Source organism: Peromyscus californicus, unplaced genomic scaffold, assembly GCF_007827085.1.
Source record: "Peromyscus californicus insignis strain IS unplaced genomic scaffold, ASM782708v3 Scaffold_9__1_contigs__length_137607984, whole genome shotgun sequence".
Taxonomy (NCBI): Eukaryota; Metazoa; Chordata; class Mammalia; order Rodentia; family Cricetidae; genus Peromyscus; species Peromyscus californicus.
The window spans coordinates 72,652,672-72,668,915 of NW_026294617.1; positions in this window are offsets into that span (position 1 = coordinate 72,652,672).

The window sequence follows — 16,244 nt, forward strand, 5'->3', positions numbered from 1 at the left end:
TATAATAAAGCAACCTTTGGAGGCATCACCATCCCTGACCTCAAGCTCTACAATAGAGCTATAGTAACAAAAACAGCTTGGTACTCGTATAAAAACCGACATACGGACCAATGGAATCTAATTGAAGAACCTGACATTAATCCATGCACTTATGAACACCTGATTTTTGACAAAGAAGCCAAAACTATACAATGGAAAAAAGAAAGTATCTTCAACAAATGGTGCTGGCATAACGATGTCAAAATGTAAAAGATTACAAATAGATCCATATCTGTCACCATGCACAAAACTCAAGTCCGCCGGGCGGTGGTGGCGCACGTCTTTAATCCCAGCAATTGGGAGGCAGAGGCAGGCAGACCTTTGTGAGTTTGAGGCCAGCTTGGTCTACAGAGCGAGATCCAGGAAAGGCGCAAAGCTACACAGAGAAACCCTGTCTTGAAAAACCAAACCAAAACAAAACCTCAAGTTCAAGTGGATCAAAAACCTCAACATAAATCCAGTTACACTAAACTTAATAGAAGAGAAAGTAGGAAGTACTCTTGAATGCATTGGCACCGGAGACCACTTCCTAAATATAACACCAACAGCACAGACACTGAGCACAACAATTAATAAATGGGACCTCTTGAAACTGAGAAGCTTTTGCAGGGCAAAAGACACGGTCAATAAGACAAAAAGACAGCCTACAGAATGGGAAAAGATCTTCACCAACCCCACATCTGACAGAGGACTGATCTCCACAGTATATAAAGAACTCAAGAAACTAGACATCAAAATACTGAATAACCCAATTAAAAAATGGGCTAAAGAGCTAAACAGAGAATTCACAAAACAAGAATCACAAATGGCTGAAAGACATTTAAAGAAATGCTCAACATCCTTAATCATCAAAGAAATGCAAATCAAAACGACTCTGAGACACCACCTTACACCTGTCAGAATGGCTATGATCAAAAACACTAATGACAGTCAATGTTGGAGAGGATGTGGAGCAAAGGGAACACTCCTCCACTGTTGGTGGGAATGCAAACTTGTACAACCACTATGGAAATCAGTATGGTGGTTTCTCAGAAAATTAGGAAACGAACTACCTCAAGACCCATCCATACCACTCTTGGGTATATACCCAAGGAATGCTGATTCATACCACAAAGATACATGCTCAACTATGTTCATAAAAGCATTATTTGTTATAGCCAGAACCTGGAAACAACCTAGATGCCCGTCAACTGAAGAATGGATTAAGAAAATGTGGTACGTATAAACAATGGAGTATTACTCAGCAGAGAAAAACAATGACAGCATGAAATTTGCAGGCAAATGGATGGAACTAGAAAAAATCATCCTGAGTGAGGTAACCCAAACCCAGAAGGACAAACATGGTATGTACTCACTCATAAGTAGATTCTAGATATAAAGTAAAGAACAATCAGACTGCAACCCACAGAACCATGGAGGCTATATATATAGCATGGGGGACCCTAGGATGATTGTGGCTTATAATAAGTTTTGGTTTTACTCAATTACTGAGCAAGCCTCAATGAAACATTTCACTATTAAGATAAGAATTTATACTGTATCAAGCTGATAATAGAAAAATAATTAATTAATTTAAATAAGTAAAAAAGAAAAAATAAAAGAAAAAAACCTTTCCTATATAAAGCCCTTAAAGTGAGTGCTCGGGACCTTCCCTCTTTTCACCTACTGTAATGTGGTGTTGGGGAGGTCCCTGCCTAGGCCGGAATAAATGAAACCTTTTGTTCTTACATGGGGTGGCGGGGACGGATGGACACGGGATGACGACACATCGGTAGCAAACTTCTGCCCTCCGGGGTTCTCCCACTGTGCTGTAAGCCTGTATTTAACAGGTCTCGCTGTATTAACCCCATTTTAAGTGAAGAAACACATATGAATATATGTATGTATGATGCGAGGATTGAACCCAGAGCCTTGTACATGGTGGGCAGGTGCTCTGCCATTTGACCTCAATGAGCAGGACATTCTTCAGTGACAGGTCCTGAGAGAGAGGAGCAGGGAATCAGAAGATAAGGGAATAGACAAATTTGGAACGGGAAGTCTTGCACAAGCTATGCTTTATGCCAAGCAAGCTTATTAAGAAGTCCAGCAGCTGAGAAATGGGACACAGTCAGCAGGAAATATCATATAATGGGACCAAGTCGGAGGGAAGTTACTCAAACAATGTTGCACAGAGAGAACCTAGGATATCTCAAGAACATTACAGATGGAGCACACAGAAGCCTTGGGACTGATAACCAAAGCTTCATACAGTGGGAAGTCTTGTGTTCTCAGGATCTGAAGCCATAGCTACCCCCAAGGCCCTGGCCCCAGGCCATTACTGGCCTTGCCCAGCAGATTCCTGTATTTAGAGAAGGAACTGTGTTCTTTCTTCATAAGTCAGGGCCTCGGGGGAAGCCTGGGTCAGCCCAGCCCTCAACAGCCATTGAGCTATGTCCCCGGCCCCTAGGTGAAGAAACAAGTGTCCTGCCTGAGGCCACACAGAGAACAGGATTTACGAAGAGTCTAGCTCAAGAATCTGTTTTTAGCCACAGGTCATTCTGTCCCTTGATTGCTCAAGTAGATTCATTATGTGGTGAGTTCTGGGAGGGAGGGGACTAATTTCTTCTCTTGAGAACCCTGTATCATCCTTAAGAAAATCTTATCAAGTGTCTAGCATTTTCTGGGCACCCCCCACCCCCCTACCCCCCCGCCCACCAGAGCTGAGGACCAAACCAGGGCCTTGCGCTTGCTAGGCAAGCGCTCTACCACTGAGCTAAATCCCCAACCCTGGGCCTCATTTTTATGGCAGGCTGGCTTGACACTCCTAGCCCTGTAAATGAACTTGGGACTCAGAAGTTGGGCACCGAGGGCAAGCGGTGGTGGAGTGTATGCCTAGCACGTGTGATACCCTGGGCTGAGTCACCAGTATAAAAGGAAGAAAGAGGGAGGGAGAGAAAAGAAGTAGGCATCGGGCATGGCCCCCTTGAACTTGCTAACTGCTTCCCTTCTGGTAGGCCCCCACTCTCCCAAGGAGGAGCAGAGAGATTGGCTCTCCCTTCCAGCTTTTCTCTAGAAAACTAGCGTCTACAGCGAGCCCTTCGGCCACAAGGGGGCGAGAGGGACGACGCTCCTCCGCTCTGAACACTGGTGCGCAAGAACGAGAGGCGCTGGGCGTTTTTGTTCATTCATCCTGCACTGTCTCTCTACTTTTGCCTCAGGTTCTTCCGGGATGCCGTGCGGAAATGCTCACTTTCAAACATCACACAGGGTTTGAATCTTGCCCTGCTTAGCATGCGGAGGTCAGGGGATAAGTTAGTTCCCGCCTTCCGCCCTATGGGTCCTGGGGATTGAACTCAGGCTACAGACTTGGTGGCAAGCGCCTTTACCCACCGAGCCATCTCGCCGGCCTCCTACTATGTGACTTTAAACAAGTCGCTGAAGCTTTCTGAGCCACACCAGGCCTCTGACCACGACTGTGTGGTTGACAATACAGAGCAGTGGCTAACACTGAGCACTCCGTGTATGCCAAGCACAGTTCTAGCGAGCTGTGTATACGCACACATGCAATTTTCACGGCTGTGTGCACAGGAGCTACTATTGTCTTCATTTTACAGGGATATGAAGGGGAAGTAACTCAGCTGCTAGTGACATCTAGCTTGTAAGGAACAATCTGTCCCACTTTTGTGCACTGTCACAAAGATAAAAAGAAGAAATATGTGTACAATGCCTGACGGGAAGGCATTCTTATGCCAAACACCCCAGGCATAAGAAGGCTCTCTGTACAAACTCTACTAAGATTAGGTTTGGACAAGTGAAACTGAAAAATCTAATCAAGAATAGCTTAAGGACGCAGGGCAGTGGTGGCACACGCCTTTAATCCCAGCACTCGGGAGACAGAGGCAGGCAGATCTCTGTGAGCTCGAGGCCACCCTGGTCTACAGAGCAAGATCCAGGACAGGCTCCAAAACTACATGGAGAAACCCTGCCTTGAAAAAACAAAACAAAACAAAAGAATAGTTTAAGGGTGGAGAAATGACTCAGGGGTTAGGAGCACTGACTGCTCTCCCAGAGGACCTGGGTTCAAATCCCAGCACCCACATGGTGGCTCACAACCATCTGTAACTCCAGTTCCAGGAGATCTGACCCCTCTTCTCCTTAGCACCAGGCACACACATGGTGCACAGACTTCTATGCAGACAAAACACTATGCCCCTAAAAATAAAAAGAAACTACTACCACTGCTGAATTTTTTTTAAAGTTTTTTTTTTTAAAGATTTACTTATTTATTATGTATACAGCATGTATGACCAGAAGAGGGCACCAGACCTTATTACAGATGGTTGTGAGCCACCATGTGGTTGCTGGGAACTGAACTCAGGACCTCTGGAAGAGCAGTCAGTGCTCTTAACCTCTGAGCCATTTCTCCAGCCCCTGAATTTTTTTAAAACAAAATTAAAGAATGGTTTTAAAGGAACTAAAAATGAGTCCTTTCTCATGTGCAGAGGTTTGAAACAGGCAAGCCGAGTTGGCAGAGTGCTTCCCTCTCAGCCGGGCTCAGGCTCCTTCCAGCTCTGTAAGCACACCTGCGCCTGAAAGAGCCGTGACTTTGACCCCACCCTCTCTCTCTCTCTGTTCTGTTCTCTCTTCCCCCAACCATCTTTCTCTCTCTCTGTACGTGCTCCTTCCCCAGGCCTGGTTCAATTGTTTCCCTCCTCCTCTTCCTCCTAATAAAGCTCTGATACTGATACTGGGTTTTGACATGACCTTTCCGCTCAGTAACCAGCACCAGTAACCAGCGCCGCTTATCATTCTTACAACTTATATATATAGATATATAGATAGATAGATATATAATGTGTGTGTTATATATTTATAATAACATTTCACTATAATTTTCATATATTTGACAGGGTCTTATGATGTATCCTGACCTGGCTCCCAACTCTTTATGGAACTTCTGGTCCTCCTGTCTCCACCTTCCTTAGTGCTAAAAATTACAGATATATACCTCCTTGCATTGTTTATGTGATGCTGGGGATCCAATCCAAGGCCCTGTTCATGCTATGCAAGCATTAGACCAACATGGTATACAGATATCCATGCAGTCAAAACACCTGTACACATAAAATAAAAGCAAAAGGGGAGGAAAGGAAAAATGAAATGACACAAGTCTCTAAACTCTAAGCCCATTCCAGTGACGGATTTCCCCGGCAAGGCCACACCTCTAAATGTTCCCCAAACAGCACCACCAACTGGGGACCAAGTATTCAAATGCCTGAGACTATGGGAGACAGTCCTCATTTAAACCACCACATTCCATGTCCTGGACTCCATAGTCTTGTGGCCATATCATATTACAAAATTAGTCTAATTTCAAAATTACCATAGTCTTTTATAGTTTCAACACAGTTTAAAAGTCCAAAGTCTCTTTTGAGACTCAGGGCAATCTCTTAATTGTAACTACCTGTAAAATAAAAAAGTGAATTGTATGCTTCCAACAACAATGGAACAGAATATACGTTATCATGCCCAAAGGAGGAATGATGGAATAGTAAGAAAATACAAGACCAAAGCAAGCCTAAAACCCATGTCCAGTGTCAGGTGGCTTAGAGAGCACTGCTTGTTAGTACCAGCCCGTCCTTTCCCACCCTTGAACAGCTTCAGGCCACTAAAATGGCAGCAGGCTGTTTCTCCTTCCCAGAATGCACCTGGGTTGCGCCTTCCTGCCTTTCCCACAATGTACCTGGGTATATGTTCCCATTCCCCGTTCCACAATTCTCCTGGCCAAGGAAATCTTGCCATCTAGACTACACTAGGGCTTCTACTCCTCCCCTTTCCTGCCTCCCCTCTCTGGACCATAAAACAGTCGCACCTAGGCCAGCTGCTGCTGTCTGTGTCCAGTCCACTTGTCCCTCTGGAACAATAAATCTCCTTTGTGCTGAGTGTCTGGTGTCTGGGCGTATTTTGTGCCGACTCCGAGGTCTTCGCTGCCCCTCCAGCTTTGCTGCCTGCAACATACTTCTCTCTCTTGGGCTGGTTCCACCCATGGCATGCAGATGTCTCACAGCTCTGGCACCTCCAACACCTTGAGGTCTCCAACACAATCCAGACTTCACTTCCACAGTTTCACACAATGACCTCGAAGGGACTCTTGTCCTCTCAGGTCCTTCACCCTGGAACTCCTCTGCCATACATTACCTGGCCTCAGTAGCCATCTGAAACCTCAGACAAAGATTCTACTGTAGAGGGGCCCCAAAAGAGCTTGACCACACAGCTTCTGTGACAGGCTTACTGGCAGGCAACACCCAGACCCAGGAAAAGCCATAAGCTGACCCCACCCAGGGAGGGCCTGCGTTTAAGGGGAAATACCTGACATCCCAAACATTCCAACCATTAGAAGGTGGCCAGATGTCCCGGAATCTAGCACTCACCTATTTTTGTTTTACTGATACCTCTAGACAAGTGTCAGCCAATCAGGGTCCTGAACCCTGGAAATCCTCTCACCCCAACCACTGCTATGATAAAAACTCTACCCAACCTGGGCTCAGGGCTCTCTGCTCTCACCACTGTGTCGGACAGACAGAGGGACCAAGCCCTGGAGCTTGAAGATAAAAAGGCTCTTTGCTTTTACGTATGGGATTTGGTCTTCATGGTGGTCTTTTGGAGGTCCCCACAATCTGGGCAGAATACTACAACTGCCTGATGTGGTGGCACACACCTGTTATCCCAGTCCTTGGGAGGCAGAGGCGGGTGGACTTCTGAGTTTAAGGCCAGCCTGGTCTACAGAGCCAGTTCCAGGACAGTTAGGACTGTTACACAGAGAGACCCTATCTTGAAAAAAAAAAAAAAAAAAAAAGATTCCACACCCCCTTTCCTCAGGAACCCTTCATAACTTTAAAGTAACACTATGTGGACAACACTGACAGACTTGACTGCCTGCTTGGATGGAGCCCGGCCTCCCTGAACTACATTAACAGCAGCTTTTGAATGCAGTTGCTTTCCAGGGGCAGAAAATGCCTTGTGTGCCTGTGGGGATGGCGCACGCCTTTAATCCCAGCACTTGCGAGGCAGAGACAGGCAGATCTCTGTGAGATTTGAGGCCAGGTTGGTCTACAGAGCAACTTCCAGGACAGCCGAGGCTATACAGTGAAACCCTGACTTGAAACACTGCCCGCCCCCAAAAAAGGGGAAAAAAGGTGCTAATCTCCTTAACAATGACAACCTCTCTCCAAGCACAAGCCTTGGTTGTAACACTAAGCTCGCAAGTGTCCTTTTTCTTTCCAAATTACATTTTGTATTTTTTCTTCCCCATTTGCTCTTTTTCACTGTAGACCTGCATAAGAGTGATCATTAATAACCATTCAAGCCCACCCTGCACCAATTGGGAACAACTGCTCCCTGAGACAGAACCCACTAACACTGATTGAACTAAACTGCTCCTGGAAACACAGAGCCCAACAGCACTGATTCGACCAAGAACTCCTAGTGGACCAAGACTATCAATTAGAACAAGAGAGATATCTTCAGACACAGACACTGCCTGCACTGAGCGGAGGAAGAGATGAGTAGACACCAGTGCAAAAATACAGGCAACAACATAAAGACCTATATGACAATATCAGAACCTAGTGATCCTACACCTGCAAAACCTGAACATACCAAGGCAGAAGAAAGCAATCCTAAAAATGACTTTAAGAAGATGATAGAGATCCTTAAAGAGGAAATGAAAAACTCCCTTAGAGAAGAAATAAAGATTTACATAAAGCCAAAAAAAAAAAAAAAAACCATTCAATAGAATCAGTGTTAGACTGCCTTGAAATCTCTTCTGTCAAATAAAGTAATCCCTTACTTTAAAATTTTGCCTCAGGGGCTGGAGAGATGGCTCAGAGGTTTAAAACACTGACTGCTCTTCCAGAGGTCCTGAGTTCAATTCCCAGCAACCACATGGTGGCTCACAACCATCTGTAATGAGATCTGGTGCTTTCTTCTGGACTGCTGTCATACATGCTGTATACCTAATAAATAAATAAATCTTTAAAAAAAAAATTTGCCTCAGGCAAGTTCCTAACCCAAGGACAGAAAGCAACTACATTCTTTGCCAAAATATCACTAGAACGGTCTCTAGCCTAGTCGTTAATACTGTTCTCTTCTGAAACTTCTTGAGCTGGGTCTCCAGTCTGCATGGCTCTCTGCATTACCGTCTTTCAGGATCCTACTGGAGGAGGGGGGGATGGGGTGGCCAAGCAGCTTGACCACACAGCTGCCATGACAGGCTGAGAGGCCCAGACACAGCTTCTGGCAGGCAACACCCGGACCCAGGAAAAGCCATAAGCTGACCCCACTGAGTGGGGCCTGCATCTAAGAGGAAACATTCCCTAACCCCCAGACAAATGTCAGCCAATCAGGATCCTGAACCCTAGAAATCCCCTCACCACACCCTCTGCTATGATTAAAAACCCCACCCTGCCTGAGTTCTGGGCTCTCTGCTCTCACGGCTGCATGGGACAGAGTCCGAGCTCTGAGCTTGAAAACAAAGGCTCTTTGCTTTTACATATGGGCTTTAGTCTCCATCGTGGTCTTTTGGGAGTCCCCAAGATCTGGGCATAACATTACCAGGATGGCCTATTATGTTCTGCTTAGTGTTTAACTTTTCTAGTCCAAAGTTCTAAAGTCTCCCACACACCTCCAAAACACAGAATGGTCAGTTTCTTTACAGCAGTAGCCCAATCCTGGCACCAACTTCCATATTAGTCCCTGTTCTCTAGCTGTGCTAAAACACCATGATGAAGGCAACTTGTAGGAGGAACTTACAGAACCAGAGGGATGAGAGTTCATCATGATGGAGAGGCGTGATAGGAAGTGGCAGGTATGGCAGCTGGAGCATCTGGACAAGAGAGTGACACCTTGGATAGTAAGCACAAAGCAGAGAAATGCACTAGAAATGACATGAGTCTTTAAACTGTAAGTCCATCCACAAAGATACGTCAGCAAAGCCACACCTGTTAGGATTCTGCCACAGCAGCCAAGTTCAGTAGCTAAGCAAGGGGCCTTACGTCTTATGTCATATGTGATTGTGCAAATGCACGCAGCATGGACACGCAATCAGTGCATGTGTGGCATAGCTCCATGAGCCTACCTTGGCACGTGCAGGAGAATCCTTAAAAGCTGGACACAGATCCTCCCCTCTCTCTTCTGCTCTCCCCCCCTCTCCTGCACGCGTCTCTGCCCCAAGCCTGGTCACGCTCTCTTCTGTCCCTCCACCTGCTTCCTCCCAATAAAGCTCTGATACTGGGTTTTGGCGTGCCTCTCACCTTTCCTCGCACTGTAAAAGTGCCGCATTGAAAACCAATGACACCTCCCCAAATAGCACTACCAACTGGGGACCAAGTATTCAAATGCCTGAGACTATGGGAAACGTTTTCTAAACCACTACAGTCAGTTTACCTTAAATAACAACAACACCCGGTGGTGGTGGTGGTGGTGGTGGTGGCGGCGGCGGCGGCGGCGGCGGCGGCGGCAAAGGAGACAGCAGCAGCAGCGATGGTGGCCCATTCCTTTAATCCCAGGACTCGGGAGGCAGGTGGATCTCTGTGAGTTGGAGGCCAGCCTGGGCTACAGAGTGAGTTCTAGGACAGCCAGGGCTACACAGAGAAACCCTGTCTTGAAAAAAAAAAAAAAAAAAAGCAGCAACATCTGCATCACACCCAAGGCTGAGAACCCTGTAGTTGCCAAGCCCCTGAGGCTAAACCTCAGCCTTTTGACTAGTCCCACGGTGGCTGATTCTTCACTGGGAAGTCCCACAACTGGGTAGTTGATCATTTCACAAGGCTGGATGCATTGGCAGTCTGGTAGCTTAACACTGAGAGGTTCCTGAAAAGCTGCTGGTCCCTAGTCCACAACGAAAGCTTGGAAATGCTGGTTCTGATATCAGCAAAGGAATCTATAGCAGTGACTAAAGGAATCCATAATCAACATGACGAGATTGAAGCCAAGAGAGCAAAAGCCAAGTAACCAGGACTGGAGAGATGGCTCAGGGGTTAAAAGCACTTGTTCTTCCAGTGGACCCAAGTTTGAATCCCAGCACTGTTGTTGGTGTTTTTCACTCTTTTTTTGGGGCCCACCACCCAGCTCCCAAATAAATCACACACGGAGGCTTATTCTTACTTATAAATGCCCAGTCTTAGCTTGGCTTGTTTCTTGCCAGCTTTCCTTAACTCAAATGATCCTGTCTACATTTTGCCTCTGGGCTTTTCCTGTTCTCTTACTTCTGTAAATCTTACTCCTGCTCTGTGGCTGGCTGTGTAGCTGGGTGGCTGGCCCCTAGGTCCTCCTCCTTCTCTGGCTCTTTCTTTTTCATCCCAGATTTCTCCTTCTATATATTCTCTCTGCCTGCCAGTCTTGACTGTTTCTCTCTCCTGCCTCACTTATTGGCCGTTTAGCTCTTTATTAGACCATCAGGGGTTTTTTTGTTTGTTTGTTTGTTTTTGGTTTTTCGAGACAGGGTTTCTCTGTAGCTTTGGAGCCTGTCCTGGACTAGCTCTGTAGACCAGGCTGGCCTCGAACTCACAGAGATCTGCCTGGCTCTGCCTCCTGAGTGTTGGGATTAAAGGCGTGCGCCGCCGCCGCCGCCGCCGCCGCCGCCGCCGCCGCCGCCGCCACCACCACCACCACCACCACCACCACCACCCAGCGTCCATCAGGTGTTTTAGACAGGCACAGTAACACAGTTTCACAGAGTTAAACAAATGCAACACAAAAGTAACACACCTTAAAATAATATTCTACAACACAGCACCCTCATGACAGCCCAAGATCTGATGCCCTCTTCTGGCCTTTACCAGCACCACACACACCTATGGTGGTGCATGGACATACTGGTGGGCAAAACACCTATACATATAAAAAAATAAATAAATTTTTTCCTGTCAAACTCTTTTTGTCTGAACTGCTACCAGAAAGTGCCACCAACAATTGGAGTGGACCTCCCCCTATCAGGACAGTTCTGAGTAGAGAACCACACCTGAAGAATTAATTTTTGGGGGCTGGAGAGATGGCTCAGCGGTTAAGGACACTGACTGCTCTTCCAGAGGTCCTGAGTTCAATTCCCAGCAACCACATGGTGGCTCACAACCATCTGTAATGAGATCTGGTGCCCTCTTCTGGCCTGCAAGCATGCACGTAGGCAGAATACTGCATACATAACAAAAAATAAAAAAGAATTAATTTTTCAAATTAATTTTAATTTCAGTTTAATTATTTCAAAATTTCAAATTAATTATTAATTATTTAAAAATGATAAAATTTAAAAGTTTGGATTCAATAGACATTAAAGGTACTCTTCTAAAATTGCTATAAATTTCTCTTTTTTAAAAAAAGTTATTTGTGTGTGTGCTTGTGTGTGTTTATGGTGTGTTTATGTGATGTCTGTTCATGTGAATGCAGCAGACCGATCTCTGTGAGTTCAAGGCCAGCCTGCTCTACAAAGTGAGTTCCAGGACAGCCAGGGCTACACAGAGAAATCCTGTCTCGAAAAACAAAAAGAAAAAGGAAATAGACTTTCTTTCGTACAACATAGTCTGATTACAGTTTCCCCTCCCCCAACTCCTCTCAGATCCTCCCCACCTTCCCAATCCCTGCAAATCTACACCCTTTCTTCCTCTCGCTCATTAGAAAACAAATAATGACAATAACAACCATAATAATAATAGAAATAAAAACAGAGAAACCAGAATAGGACAAAACAAACAACAGAAAAAAAAAGATTCAAAGAAAAAACACAAGAAACACATGCAGACAGAGACACACGCATTCACACACACAGAAAACCTATAAAAACAAAATCAGAAACCATAATAAATAAGCAAAAGATCTGCAAGATTATTTTTTCGTTATCCAGACATAGCATTTTGAAACAACAATAACAAAATCCTCCAAAAATACCATCAAGTTCATTTTATGTTGGCCAACCACTGCTGGGCGTGGGACCTGCCCTTAAGTTTGGTTTATGCACCCAGTGAGAGCTCATTGCAGAAAACTAGTTTTTTCTTTGCAAGCAGTTCCCAGTTGGAGATAGCTTCCAGCTTAGGGATGGGGCTTGTGTCCACTCTCCCTCTCAGCACTGGGACCTATCTGGCTTAGACCCGTGCAGGCCCTGGGCATGCTGTCATAGCCTGTGAATTCATATGTGCACCAGTCCTGTTGTGTCTAGAAGGTCTTATTTCCTTGGTGTCTTCCATCCCCACTGGCTCTTAGAATCTGCTCCTCTTCCACAGATTTCCCTGAGTCATTTTTTTTTTTTTTGGTTTTTTTGAGACAGGGTTTCTCTGTGTAGCTTTGTGCCTTTCCTGGGACTCACTTGGTAGCCCAGGCTGGCCTCAAACTCACAGAGATCTGCCTGGCTCTGCCTCCCGAGTGCTGGGATTAAAGGCGTGCGCCACCACCGCCCGGCTTCCCTGAGTCTTTTTAGTTTAATTTTTTTTTTTTTTTGAGACAGGGTTTCACTATGTAGCCTTGGCTAGCCTAGAACTCTCTAAGTAGACCAGGATGACTTTCAACTCAGCTCACAGAGATCCACCTGCATCTGCCTCCTGGGATCAAAGGTGTGCACCATCAAACCTGGCTTAGGTTCAAAATTATTGAAATAATATAGTAGGTGTGGAGAAGCTGCTTCGTATGTGGCGTGTACTTAACAAATCTGGTTGTTGTTTTTGGTTGGTTAGCTGGGTTTTTGGAAGTTTTTTTTTTTTTTTTTTTTTTTTTGGTTTGGTTTTTCGAGACAGGGTTTCTCCGTGTAGTTTTGGTGCCTGTCCTGGACCAGGCTGGCCTTGAACTCAGAGATCAGCCTGGCTATGCCTCCCAAGTGCTGGGGTTAAAGGCATGCACCACCACCGACCAGCTGGAGCCTTAAACTCAAGATCTTCTTAAGCACCAGTAGCCACTCTTCACTCCCAGCTGGCTTGTGGATTCTGAAGCTGAACTTTCCAGCCTACCAGAACAGACACTTCCCCAGGTCAGCCTTGAGCCAAGGAATTTCTTACTTCTTTCTGTCTCCCCCAACCCCTTTCTCTCAGAAAAAGATAACAAATTTCAATATATTTCATATATGCACTTCCAGGGTTTGCTATCATTAAAACAAATTAAAATACGATTTTGTGATATAAAGAAAATTCTCACTATGAAGAGCCATATTATTAGCTTAAACGATGGTGTCGGCTTCATTTCCTGTGGCTGTGATAAACGCCCGGGTAAAAGCAGCTTAGGAGAGCGAGGGTTCATTTTGGCCCACAGTCTCAGGTCACAGTCTGTCATAACGAAGAAGTCACAGAGGCGTGAGCGTGAGGCAGCCGGTCACCTTTCACCTCACCGGGAGCAGGAGCAATCATGAACACATGCTAACACTCAGCTCACTTTCTCCATCCTATACAGCCCACAACCTGTCCAGGGAATGGCACATCCACATTTAAGATGGGGTTTCCCAGGTAAATTAAGGTAATCAAGAAAATCCCACAGGTTTGCCTAAAGGCCCCACTCCCAGGTGATCCTAGAGACTCTCAAATTGGCAATACTAATCATCACGATGACCTTTAATATGCCGCTTGAGATATAGTTACTAAGGATTTTTGATAAATAGATATGCTTACTAATATTTGATAAATAAATAGATATACTTACTAATGATTTCTGATGAATTTTGATAAATAATGATTTGTCTCTAGTGAATTACTTTGAAATTAATTTTTATCATAAATACCATCTACAAATCACATAGTTTTAATTCTAGAAGGAATCTTTCAGTTAAGCTATAACCTGTTAAATAATAATGTATATTATTGAAATATATATAAAATATATAAAATATCTAACCTGAAGAGTTAAAATAATCAGTTTACCAGAATCCCAATAGGATACTACACTTCAAGCATCATGATATTATTTTAGAAGCAATGTATGCTGCTTTTAAGTATGCTACTTCTTTTTGTTTGTTTGTTTTGTTTTTTGAGACAAGGTTTCCCTGTGTAGCTTTGCCCCTTTCCTGGAACTCACTCTATAGCCCAGGCTGGCCTCGAACTCACAGAGAGCCACCTGCCTCTGCCTCCCTAGTGCTGGGATTAAAGGTGTGTGGCAGCTATCACCACCCAGCTATAATTCCCATTTCAATTAAGCACATACTTAAAAAAGAAATAGTGTCGGGCAGTGGTGGCACAGGCTTTTAATCCCAGCACTAGGGAGGCAGAGGCGGCGGATCTCTGTGAGTTTGAGGCCAACCTGGGCTACAGAGTGAGTTCCAGGAAAGGCACAAAGATACACAGAGAAACCCTGTCTCAAAAAAAAAAAAAAAACAAAAAAAAAAGGAGAGAGAGAGAGAGAAATGGGAATTATATAATTTTCTCCCCCCCTTTCTTTCTTCCAGCCCCTCCAAGCTACCCTCCCTTATGCCCCTCCCATGTTCCCATCACTTTCAAGTTGATAGCCTCTTTTTCTCTTATTATTATTACGTGTATATATACACACACACATACACACATATATCTATGTATATATGTATGTGTGTCCACGAATATATATAACTACAACCTGCTAAATCTATGTTTGGTTTTGGTGTGTGTACAGTTTCAAGGCTGACCACTCTGCATTGGACAACCAATAAGGGGGCTCATCTCTGGGAGAGGCTAGTTCTCATCTCCCAGTAGTCACTAGTTGGCTATAGTTTTTTGTCTAGGGGAGGGAGGCCATGAAAACTTCCCCTTCCACATGTCCAGGATCACTGTTCCAGCCTCGTTTATGCAGCCATTTCTAGGAGACTGCCTCACAGCAGGCTTCCTGGGCCTTTGGATCTTACAGTCTTTCTGCCTCTCTTCCATGATGTTCCCTGAGCCTTAGATGCAGTGATTTGATGCATCCATTGGGGTTTCTTCTTTATACAGAGACATCATTTCTGGGCTAAGATCCTTCCCCTTTTATTGTTGTTTGTTTGTTTGGACAATCTTACACTAGCTCAGACTGGCCTGGAACTCACATGACAGACGGTCCTCCAGCCTCGGTCCTCTGGAGTACTAGGATAGTAGGCATGCATCACCACGCCTGAGCCTCTTTCCCACCTACCACCCACCCCTTTAACTAAATGTTAACTGTGCCTTGACAAAAAAGTCCCTTCTTTGCTATTTTTCTTTTTGTTTTTTTGAGACAAAAATCTCATGGAACTTAGAATAGCCTCCAACTTGGTATGTACCTGAGACTGGTCTTAAATTTCTAATCCCCCTGCCTCCACTTCCTAAGTGCTGAGATCATAAATGTGCACTCCTATGCCAGACCAGGAAGTCGTTCTTAGTTATAACTTCCATTCTTTCTTCTATAGTCTTAGGATCTCTTGTTACCCTCGGTGTAGGCAGAAAGCATTTGGGTCACTGGCAGGATTGTCCTGTGTCAGAGCCATACACAGAAAGATACATACACAGTAATTTGAGAAATCCACAAGAGTGTGTTTAAAGGTATCAGGTATTTATTAAGATATGAAATAGGGAAGTACACTCACAAGCACAGAAACAAGTAAACAGCTGAAGTCATCCTCTGTTCTGTCTGTGAGGAAATGCACCTGGCTGTCCGGTGTCCGACTATACCAAGAAGAAAACACTGTATGTGCCTTGCTGGAGAGACTCTTTGTTTGTTTGTTTGTTTTTGTTTTTCGGACAGTGTTTCTCTGTGTAGCTTTGGAGCCTGTCCTGGAACTCACTCTGTAGAGCAGGGTGACCTTAACTCACAGAGATCCGCCTGGCTCTGCCTCCCAAGTGCTGGGATCAAAGGCGTGCGCCGCCACCGCCTGGCGGCTGGAAAGACTCTTAATCTACAAGAAAATCCAACTGAGAGCTAGGAGTGGTGGCTCATATCTATAATCCCAGCACTTGCAAGGCAAAGACAGGAAGATGAGCTCTAGGTTCGTGTAGGCTACGTAGTAAGCTCCAGGCCAGCTTGTGCTACATTGTGAGACTCAGTTTAAAAAAAAAAAAAAAAAAAAAAGAGGAGTTGGGGGAAGTGTTGGGAAGATAGCTCAGTTGGTAAAGTGTTTACTGTAGAAGAATGAGTATGAGTTTGATTCCTAAAGCCATGTTTTAGGATTTTATTGCTGTGAAGAGACACCATGACCAAGGCAACTCTTGTTTTTGTTTTTTGTTTTGTTTGTTTGTTTGTTTGTTTGTTTTCGAGACAGGGTTTCTCTGTAACAGCTCTGG